Source organism: Prionailurus viverrinus, chromosome B3 (assembly GCF_022837055.1).
Source record: "Prionailurus viverrinus isolate Anna chromosome B3, UM_Priviv_1.0, whole genome shotgun sequence".
Classification (NCBI taxonomy): Eukaryota; Metazoa; Chordata; class Mammalia; order Carnivora; family Felidae; genus Prionailurus; species Prionailurus viverrinus.
The window spans coordinates 19,064,168-19,076,787 of record NC_062566.1 but is presented as its reverse complement, the minus strand read 5'-3'; positions in this window follow the sequence as shown (position 1 = coordinate 19,076,787).

The following is a 12,620-nucleotide window of genomic DNA, read 5'->3' as shown; positions in this document are numbered from 1 at the left end:
TTCTTCTCGAGGGCACATGGAACATTCTCCAAGATAGATCACATACTGGGTCACAAAACAGCCCTTCATAAGTATAAAAGAATTGAGATCATACCATGCATACTTTCAGACCACAATGCTATGAACCTTGAAATCAACCACAGGAAAAAGTCTGGGAAACCTCCAAAAACATGGAGGTTAAAGAACAACCTACTAAAGAATGAATGGGTCAACCAGGCAATTAGAGAAGAAATTAAAAAATATATGGAAACAAATGAAAAAGAAAATACAACAATCGCTGTTTTGGGATACAGCAAAGGGAGTCCTGAGAGGAAAAAACATTGCAATCCAGGCCTATCGCAAGAAACAAGAAAAATCCCAAATATAAAATCTAACAGAACACCTAAAGGAAATAGAAGCATAACAGCAAAGACACCCCAAACCCAACAGAAGAAGAGAAATAATAAAGATCAGAGCAGAAATAAACAATATAGAATGTAAAAAAAAAACTGTAGAGAAGATCAATGAAACCAAGAGTTTGTTTTTGAAAAAATAAACAAAATTCATAAACCTCTAACCAGGCTTCTCAAAAAGAAAAGGGAGATGACCCAAATAGATACAATCATGAATGAAAATGGAATTATTACAACCAATCCCTCAGAAATACAAGGAATTATCAGGGAATACTATGAAAAACTATATGCCAAAAAAAATGGACAACCTGGAAGAAATGGACAAATTCCTAAACACCCACACACTTTCAAAACTCTATCAGAAGGAAATAGAAAGCTTGAACAGACCCATAACCAGCGACGAAATTGAATCAGTCATCAAAAATCTCTCAACAAATAACAGTCCAGGACCAGATAGCTTCCCAGGGGAGTTCTATCAGACATTTAAGCAGAGATAATACCTATCCTTCTCAAGCTATTCCAAAAAAACAGAAAGGGCAGGAAAACTTCAGGACTCATTCTATGAAGCCAATATTACTTTGATTCCTAAACCAGACAGAGACCCAGTAAAAAAAGAGAACTACAGACCAAAATCTCTGATGAATATGGATGCAAAAATTCTCAATAAGATACTAGCAAATTGAATTCAACAGCATATAAAAAGAATTATTCACCATGATCATGTGGGATTCATTCTTGGGCTGCAGGCCTGGTTCAACATTCACAAATCAATCCACGTGATACACCACATGAATAAAAGAAAAGATAAGAACCATATGATCCTGTCAATTGATGCAGAAAAAGCAGTTGGCAAAATTCAGCATCCTTTCTTAATAAAAACCCTCGAGAAAGTCAGGATAGAAGGAACATACTTAAAGATCATAAAAGCCATTTATGAAAAGCCCACAGCTAACATCATCCTCAATGGGGAAAAAGTGAGAGCTTTTTCCCTGAGATCAGGAACATGACAGGGATGTCCACTCTCACCGCTGTTGTTTAACATAGTGTTGGAAGTTCTGGCATCAGCAATCAGACAACAAAAGGAAATCAAAGGCATCAAAATTGGCAAAGATGAAGTCAAGCTTTCACTTTTTGCAGATGACATGATATTATACATGGAAAATCCTATAGACTCCACCAAAAGTCTGCTAGAACTGATACATGAATTCAGTAAAGTTAGGATACAAAATCAATGTACAGAAATCAGTTGCATTCTTATACACTAATAATGAAACAACAGAAAGACAAATAAAGAAACTGATCCCATTCACAATTGCACCAAGAAGCATAAAATGCCTAGGGATAAATCTAACCAAAGATGTAAAAGTTCTATATGCTGAAAACTATAGAAAGCTTATGAAGGTAATTGAAGAAGATATAAAGAAATGGAAAAACATTCTGTGCTCATGGATTGGAAGAATAAATATTGTTAAAATGTCAATACTACCCAAAGCTATCTACGCATTCAATTCAATCCCAATCAAAATTGCACCAGCATTCTTCTCGAAGCTAGAGCAAGCAATCCTAAAATTCATATGGAGCCACAAAAGGCCCTGAATAGCCAAAGTAATTTTGAAGAAGAAGACCAAAGCAGGAGACATCACAATCCCAGAATTTAGCCTCTACTACAAAGCTGTAATAATCAAGACAGCATGGTAGTGGCACAAAAACAGACACATAGATCAAGGAAATAGAATAGAAACCCCAGAACTAGACCCACAAAAGTATGGCCAACTAATCTTTGACAAAGCAGAAAAGAATATCCAATGGAAAAAAGACAGTCTCTTTAATAAATGGTTCTGGGAGAACTGGACAGCAACATGCAGAAGAATGAAACTAGACCACTTTCTCACACCATTCACAAAAACAAACTCAATATGGATAAAGGACATGAATGTGAGACAGGAAACCATCAAAAACCTAGAGGAGAAAACAAGAAAAGACCTCTCTGAACTCAGCCATAACAATTTCTTACTTGACACATCCTCAAAGGCAAGGGAATTAAAAACAAAAATGAACTATTGGGACCTCATGATGATAAAAAGCTTCTGCACAGCAAAGGAAACAATCAATAAAACTAAAAGGCAACCAACAGAATGGGAAAAGATATTTGCAAATGACATATTGGACAGAGGGCTAGTATCCAAAATCTATAAAGAGCTCACCAAACTGCACACACAAAAAACAAATAATCCATTGAAGAAATGGACAGAAAACATGAATAGACACTTCTCTAAAGAAGACATCCGGATGGCCAACAGGAACATGAAAAGATGCTCAATGTCACTCCTCATCAGGGAAATACAAATCAAAACTGCACTCAGATATCACCTCACACCATTCAGAGTGGCTAAAATGAGCAAATCAGGAGACTACAGATGCTAGCAAGCATGTGGAGAAACAGGAACCCTCTTGCACTGTTGGTGGGAATGTCAACTGGTGCAGCTGCTCTGGAAAACAGTGTGGAGGTTCCTCAAAATTTAAAAATAGAACCACCTTACGACCCAGCAATAGCACTGCTAGGAATTTACCCCGAGGGATACAGGAGTACTGATGCATAGGGACACTGTACCCCAGTGTTTATAGCAGCACTCTCAACAATAGCCAAATTATGGAAAGAGCCTAGATGTCCATCAGCTGATGAATGGATAAAGAAGATGTGGTTTATATACACAATGTAATACTACATGGCAATGAGAAAGAATGAAATATGGCCTTTTGTAGCAAAGTGGATGGAACTGGAGGGTATTATACTAAATGAAATAAGTCATGCAGAGAAAGACAGACCCATACGTTTTCACTCATAGTGGATCCTGAGAAACTTAACAGAAGACTATGAGGGAGCGGCAGGGCGGAAAAATTTACAGAGAGGGAGGGAGTCAAACCATAAGAGACTCTTCAGGGCTGAGAACAAACTGAGGGTTGTTGGGGGGTGGGGGAGAGGGGAAATTGTGTGATGGGCATGGAGGAGGGTACTTGTTGGAATGAGCACTGGGTGTTGTATGGAAGCCAACTTGACAACAAATTATATTTTAAAAATTAAAAAATAAGAATAAAAAAATAAAAAAAACTCTCTCAACAATGCTGCTAAGACCTTTTAGCAAGTTTCTCTTGTTCATATCTGATAACTCTTGATATCTAATAAAGTTTCTCCTTCTCTGCCATTCAGTAGGTGGTGTCTTATCAGCCTGACACTTTCTGCAAGAAAACACTTTATGCTTAATGTTTTAGTTTAGTATTTTTACATCCACTGACCTCCACCAGGATCCTTGGTTGTAAATTTGTATTTGTCTATGCTGCATTCAGAATGGAATAAGGATCTATACTGAGATATATTCCCCTATTACAGTGCTTTTGAATAAATTATTGTTAATTATTTTGCAACTATGTTTTTATTTTATGGTATTTAGAAAAATTCACTGCACCTAGGACAGTAATGCCCCTTTTTGCCAGAGACTTTAGGAGATTTTAGGAGATTCAGAGACTTTAGGAGACCAAAGGGGGCAGATGGCAGTCTTAACTTCCATTTTGGGATTTTTTTTTTTTTTTTTGGTCTTCTACTAGACTGGTTCCTTCATCTGGAACTAAGACCTCCATATCTGCAAAGCATACATAAAGTTGAGAAAACAGGAAGAACAAATTTTGATAGTAAGTCATGGGATTATATTGAGTGGTGTCTCTCTTATTTCCACCCCTTGCTTCATGGACCTATGAATAAATACAATTGGAGAAACAGCATGATGCTTATTTAGAGCATATAAAGCCTCCTAGAGAATCTTGCGACTTCCCTACAACATATTGGTACTTATTACGCACTGTTAGGGAGTCTTCAAAAGGCCTTTCCTTCATTTTATCAAGCAAACTGATTCAAGATGGTAGGGAACATGGTGAAATCAGTGAAACCCATGAGAATGGGCCCTTGTCACAATTATTTTGCTGTCAGGTGAGGTCCTTCATTTCAAACCATGCTATGTGGAATACTAAGCAACTAGATAAGGAATTCTATAACTCAATGGATAGTAGATATGGCAGAAGAATTGCATGCAGATAAGGAAAATATGTATTCAGAGTATGTGTGTATTCAATCAAGAACAAAATGCTATCCGTTCCATGATGGAAGTGATCCAATGTAATCAGTTTGCCACCAAGTAGCTGGGTGAACACCCTAATGAATGGTGCCATATCAAGATAACAGTGCTGTTGTCTGCTGCTGGCATTTTGGGCACTAAACCTGGCTGTGTGAAATTCCATGTTCTAAGACCATTCAAACCTTCAATCCTGCCAACAGGACAACCTGTATATAATTCCACTGAGCAATGACAAGGGTTTTTGGACACAGAGGCTGACTGGTATCCATAGAACATTTTATTCTATCCATATGATTTTTAAAATCTTTTTCTGCTGAAGTCATTATTTGGTTAAAATTCAAATAAGACACAAATATCTACATTTTTTGCACAGTGATAGAGGTATATCCACATGCTTACTCCTCAAATTTAATTTTCACCAACTTTCCAATTATATTACTTTATATATCCCTGCCCATCAAACCTGACCATGGCCACAGCCCAGGATCAGTGTATACTTCCATGTCTGGCTATTTCTCCTTATAAGCAATGTAAACAACTATATACATTTTACAGATTTCTATTCCTTGGGAGGATTTCCTTCTGCCAATATCCTCCAGGGAAGTGCTATAGCTGTCCACTTTCATTAGTATCTGCATATCACGCAAAATCATCTGTAAATCAGACCCACATTGTTATTTGTTTGGTTTTCTTCTGCCAAATGATTTTAGGTAGTTCTCCATGAGGCCTAGTTGTGGGCTGGAAGTGGGAAGAAAGCAGGAATAGGGAACAAGGATATGTAAATTCTTTATGTAACTTCCTTACTACATGAGCCCAATCACATTTACCACTTTGATTTTATGATGAAATACCACTGTGCAATCATATATTTATATCTCAATTTGTCAGATAACACCCAGGTCGTTATGGGAAGCTTGGGTCACTTGATATCTTGACAGACAAGCATTCAGTCTCTGCTAAGGCCCAATAGAAAAATAAAAATTGTCTTCAAAAGGAAACTAGTTAACTGTGAAAGATAGTAAAGCCTTCTCCAATATCCTAAATGCCTATCCTTTGATTCATATATAGAGTCTATCAAGACTTCAAACTGTGTATATATCTGCCAATGAAATTCAGAAACCATTGGCTGTGATGGAGTATATGATTCAAATGTCAGAACAGCTTGAACTAGCATCTTTTCAAGTTACTCAGTAAATGAGTCAGTATAGTACATCTTAATGAGGTTTCCTCCAAAGAACAAAAAACCCACTAAGTGTTATACCTCTTTGAGGGTCTTGGAAAAAACAAATAAAACAAATTATTCTTCATCTTGCAATTGATATCTGCACATGCCCCAAACCCTGGATCCCTAGAAATTTCCCTAGGGTAGTAGGCTAACAAATTAGTTGGATCTATTCTCCATGTTCACACTAAGTCCAATAAGTCTGGTGTAATTGCTATTCTACCTCACTAATCCATTTAGTATAATATAATGGACATTATATAATGGTCATCAATATAATGGACCAATATGATTTATTATGTCAAGATCCCTGAAAACTAAAGGTAGCATATGGGTGAAGAATTGATACACACTGAGGTAGGACAATGCAGGTGTATTTCTTGCCTTGTCACCTGAAACATAACTGCTTCTTATAGACAGGTATGAAGAGAAAGGAATGCACCAGATCAATAGCTGCTTAGAGACCACCAGAAGATGTGTGAATTTGTTCACAGTGAAAGCACATCTGGTACAACAGCTGCAATTGCAATTAGTATGAGACTTGGATAAGACTTCCTTAATCCACTGTTATTTTCCAAGAGCCATCTGTTCTGCACAGAACAAATGGAAGATTTTAAGGGGATGGTATCACCGCTCCTGTATCTTTAAGTTTCTTGATGATTGCATGGTTCTCTGCACTTCCTCTAGGAATGCAGTATTGCTTTTGACTTAATATTTGACTAGATAGAGGTATTTTTTATGGCTTCCATATGGCCTTATCCAACATAATAGCCATCACTCCTCAAAATGGAATCTAATAAGGGGATTATACTAGTTGCTAAGTATCTCTATTCCAGTAATGTATACTAGATCTGGGAAATTACCACACAGTGGGTTACGGGAAACTCTGGACCCACTGTGAGATGTACTTGAGCTAAAACTCCATTGAATACAAATCTCCATAAGCTCTTCCTCTGATAAATTGGCATAATGATGTTTTGGGTTTCTTGGAAACAATGTCAGTTCAAAGACAGTGTCCAAATAGTCCTTCAAATAATCTTTCCCCTAATACACATTTCCATTGGTAAAAGGCCATAGGTCCCTTTAGGGAGGAATGGGAGCAGTATTGACAGAAAATTTTTGTCACTTTAATGGGGTAATTCCTCGAGTGAAAATGGTCTCTATTCAAAGAATTCTGTATTGATAAATGGTTGAGCTAAATGAATTGATTGAGGGGCTATAACTTTCCATTTTTGTTATGTCTGGGAATTAATTGATGGGCTGTGAACATATTTTTATGATTGAAGCTATACTTTGATTCACTTGACTTAAGACCTCTCTTCTTATGCAGATCATTTAAGATTTTGGTAGATTATTTCTTTCACATCTAGAAATAACATGATTAATTAGCCAACACCATAGGCATGTGTCAGTCAGAATATTTTGATACCTGCTTTGTGTCTTCTTTCCTTTGCAGTAACCATGCCTACCCTGCCTTTGATGTTTGAGTGATGCCAGATGGCCACCTTTATCCCAGAATCTTATTACTTACATTGCATTTAAATTTTGCAGTTGATGCCTCTGGTTACCACTGTAAGGTCTAACCTTAAGCGAAGAGACATCACAAAGCTCATTATGGGGGCTGGGGCTCCACTCCCAAATTGATTTCTCAAAGTATTGGGGATAGGTATATTTTCTGGACTCCCCCTGTGTGGCTTCAATGACAGATATACTCTAACCTTACAATTTCTCTAATCTTTTGAATACCTTCCTTTACATTAAACAAAGGGAGATTGAGCATTTTCATTCCACTCACAGTAGGCCATCTTTTCACCCATGATTTGGCCAACCAACTCGATAAGCTATTATAGTCCTCTCCAACTTCCTGAACTGCAACATTAAAGATATGAATTCAGAATATCTACTAAGTGGGCCCATATCAATAAATTCACCTGATCCAATTTTGTTTTCTCCCACAATTATCCAACACCTCTAATAAATACTCCAACACATGTCCCCAGATTTCTGCTTGTATAAATTAGAAAACTCAAACAGTTCTTTTGGAGTGCAACACACCTTCTAATGGGTAATACTTTGTACCTCACATTTATTAGCCTGTTGATGCTTGAGTCTAGTCATAGGTGATCACTGCCTTGGGGGAGATCATTATAATTTTCTCAGGTAAAGCAGGGTTAATCTCCTCAAGTAGAGGTAGAAAGGATGATCCCATGTGGATTGGAAGGTTTTTCCTACTTAGGATGGGATGTTGCTGCAAATGGTGTTGGTGACATCATTCCCACTGGGTGTTGGGAGATCACTTCCACTAGCTAAGAAGACTCAACAATTTTATCAGTTCTGTGTTTCCAACATATTGGGATACCCCCACACCCCAATTAAATACACAAGATACTACTTGTGGGCAATCAATTTAACAGCAGACATTCTAGGATTCTGGGAGTTCAACTTGTTTAAATTCATCTAGTCACAGTTCGATCAGCAGCAGTTTTAGTCCTGAAAGGAGATAAGGTTTTCCCTCAGGACATACCTTGAAATTCTTAGGTTATTGATGCAAGTTTGAGTTGAGATTTCAAATTCCTGAGGTCATCTTTCTTTTAGCACTTCATCTAGAAGCAATAAGAGAAACAAACTAATATTATTATATTTATTAATTGTCCACAAAATATTCAAAATCATTCTATACAGTTACTTAGCTCATTTATTCTTATTTGAAATTTTATTATTGAAGTATAGTTGACACATGATGTCATATTAGTTTCAGACATGCAACATGGTTAATTTTACAATTATATATATTATGCAGTTCTTACCATGATAAGTGTAGTTAGCATGTTATTAAAATAATAACATGATATTAAATAATATTGACTATATTCTACATGGTATAATTTTATTTCTGTGACCTCTTTTATAGCTAAAGATTTCTTCATTGCAGCATTACTTATAATAGCCAATGTATGCAACAACCTCAGTGTCCATTGATAGATGAATGGATAAAGGAGTGACATGTATGCACAATGGAATATTACTCAATTATAAAAAAAATAGTGAGGTCTTGCCATTTACAACAACATGGATGGACCCAGGGAGTATTGTGTTAAGTGAAATAAGTCAGACAAAGACAACTACTATATGATTTACTTTTATGTGGACTCTATGAAACAAAACAAGTGACTGAACAAACAGAAACAGACTCATGAATACAGAGAACAAACTGATGATTGCCAAAGGATGAGGAAGTGGGAGAATGAGTAAAATACATGAAGGGGATTAAGGAGTACAATTTCCTTCCTTCTTATAAGTAGTTGATTAGGAATATCCAGTGCAGATGTTTTGTGTACCTCTGTAAACAGTTCCTACTATGGGCTATTAGGGCTCTGATTACTAATGGAAATAGATTCATTATCACTTTAAAATATAATCAAATTTAATAGATAATCCCATAAACTCCAGAACCAATTCAAATAACTCATCTTTAAAATTATTTTCTCTAAAACTACTATTTCTTCCAAAATCTATATTAGTCAAAGTTCACCAGAAAAACAGCTTATGGAATATAAATAGGTCAATACAGATATACATGAGGGCATTTATCATAGGAATTTTTTCAGGTGGTTATGGAGGACAGAAATCCCACAAAATGCCATCAGCTAGTTGGAGAGATAGGAAAACTAATGGAATAACTCAGACTGGGTCCAAAGGCCTGAGAACCAGCCCAGTCCAGATATATTGCTAATCTCATGTGAAAGATCTGGTGAAAGCAGATCTCTTTACTTAGTCCTGAATTTAATGATATTTCCTCCTGAAACACCCTCAAAGACAAAATCTTTGGACTATTTTACGAACTATCTGCAATTACCTTAGCCCAGTCAAGCTGACATATGAAATTAACCTCACAAGTCCACCCCTTTTCATCTTGACACCTATAAATATCACCATAAACCATGTTTATTTCCCAGTAAAGACAATGACAAGGTTATCATACTATTTATCAGGATAGAAGTATTCTGCACACTAACAAAATCACACTAAACTCTTCCCTCAAACAGGAGTTAGAGTTGTCAGGTGTTGTTTACTCTTCTTGTAGATATTCTATTAAAAATAGCATGATGTAAAAGTCGCAATGCTCAATATGAAGTCGCCATAGTATATGAAGTCAATACATCTCATGTTACATAATGGGGAATAAAAAACGATAGAAAACAAAGACATTTACTGACTATCAATACATGTATACATACAAACATATTCATAAAAATAAGGAACAAATACTCATAACAATTGCAGTTCTATTTGTAATCGGTCATGTGATAATGGGTGGTATTTTATCACTACCTTTTTCTATTACTGTAGTGAATTCTTTTTACATCAGGAAGCACTTCAGCTGCTGTTCTTCTTTACCTGCTAAATTGACTCAAATCTATATTTTTTTCCAAAAAAATTTTGGGCCATTACTAGTTCTGGTGGAATTTGGTTGTTCTAATTTTTCATTAACCATATTTATAAGGCATGGTAATTCTAAAAGACCGCTAAGGGATAGTCTATATTCCAGACATATTATCACAGAGTAGTTGTCTTATTTACCTTTGCTTTTGATGCAGATTCTTTGCTTCAATAAGTTTTAGTAAAGCACCTGAAACTTTCCCTAGGACTATTTGTGCAAGTCCTTGTAAAATTGATAGCATCAACCCTTTTAAGTTTCCTTAGCGAGGGTTTCTCATTATCCAAGTCTGACCACCTTTGATATCTAACACACCATCCATAGATGATGTCTGATGTCACCTAGCCTGTATTTAGAAAGAACCATGCTAGGTCACATTAGCCAGAATTCCCCTTAACCTTGATGATTCCTCTTAATATTTTCCATATATTGAAGCCCACCAGTCTCCTTGGCTATAAATTATCATTTGAGATTATCATACATTTTTCCCTCTCTGTCAACAGTTCTGAATAAAATATGTTTTACTTCTTTAAAATCTGGCTTTTCTTAACAGTTATAATGCCTAACTGGATTGATTAGAATCATTATTTGAGCTCCAGACAGCTTACCCAAGACCATAACTGTGCACATTGGAAGACTTTGTCTTTAATTCTGACTGATCAGGGGTACTTTTGGTGAGTCCAACTCCTAAAACATTACCCAGACAACCGTCCTTTGGGCTAGTAGGAACAGATTTTAATTCATAATATTTTGTGTAACCTCTGCACCTTAGTTATAGCTCCTGACAGAGGAAGGTGAGAGTCCTAGGCTTTTCTCTAAATAGCTGTGTTAGAGCTCAGGAAAGCACAAGCTGTGTTTAAGTCCCAACTTTCTTTGCTGATAAATATATATAGTAAAACTAGTTTACAACAGAACAGCTTCTCAGAAGACTGAAAACTCCTTGTAAAATCTCTGGTGATGATACACTCCACCAACTCTGTTTTCTTCCTGGCATGATTTTACTAAAGATGATTTGGAACTTTAATGACCACACTGGGAAACATTTCTCCATGGTTCCTCTAAAATCTCACCCTTTCCATCACCTCTGCTCTTCCATCCTTATTTTAATTCTTTCTTTAATTCAAGTATAATTAACATAGCATTTTATGTAAGTTCCAACGGCACAATGTAATGTTTCAACAATTCTACACATTTCTCAGCGCTCATCAAGGTAAGTGTCCTCTAAATCCCCTTTATTTCACCTCCCCATATCCCCTCTGAAAAAACCACTATGTTCTCTGTATTTGAGTCTGTCTTTTTGTCTCTTTTGATTCTTTCTTTGTATTGTTTTTTAAATTCCACATATGAATGAAGTAGTACAGTATTTGTCTTTCTCTGACTGACATTTTACTTAGTACTATATTCTCTGGGTCCATCTACGTTGTTACAAATGGCAAGTTTGCATTGTTTTTATGTCTGAGTGAAATTTCATTGCATGGAGATATATATATATATATATATATAGATAGATAGATAGATAGATATATAGATATATAGATATATATATTCTTTATCCATTTTCTATTGATGGACACTTGGGTTTATTCCATATCTTGGCTATTGTAAATAATGTTGTAATAAACATAGGGATGCATATATTTTTTTCAAATAAATGTTTTCAGTTTATTCAGGTAAATACCCAGTAGTGTAATTACTGGATCACGTGGTAATTCTATTTTTTTTTTTGAGGGAGCGCCATACTGTCTCCCATACTAGTTGTACCAATCTCATAACCAACAACAGTGCACAAGGGTTCTGTTTTTCTCCACATCATCAACACTTATCATTTCTTGTGTTTTCGATCTCAGATATTACAGGTATAAAGTGATATACTATTGTGATTTTAATTTTTATTTCCTTAATTATTAATGAAGTAGAGCATCTTTTCATTAGCTTCTTGTTCATCTGTATGTTTTCATTGGAAAAATGTCTATTCGGGTCATCTGTCCATTTTTAAATCAGACTACCTATTTTTTTGTGTTGAGTTTTATAAGTTCTTTATATATTTTGGATATAGCCCCTTATCATATATATCATTTGAAAATATCTTCTTCCATTCAGTAGGTTGCCTTTTTGTTTTGTTGTTGGTTTCCTTCACTGTGCAGAGGTGTTTTTTGTTTTGTTTTGATTTTTGTAATTCCAATAGTCTAATTTTGCTTTTGTTTCCCTTGCCAGAGGAGACATATCTAGAAAAATGTTTCCATGGCCAATGTCAAAGAAATGATTGCTTATGTTTTCTTTGAGAATTATGACTCCAGGTCTCTAATCCATTTTAAGTTTACTTTTGTGTATAGTATAAGAAAGTAGTTCAGGTTCATTCATTTGCATGTAGCAATCTGGTTTTCCCAAAACAATTTGTTGAAAAAATGGTCTTTTTCAATTGCATATACTTGACTTGTTTA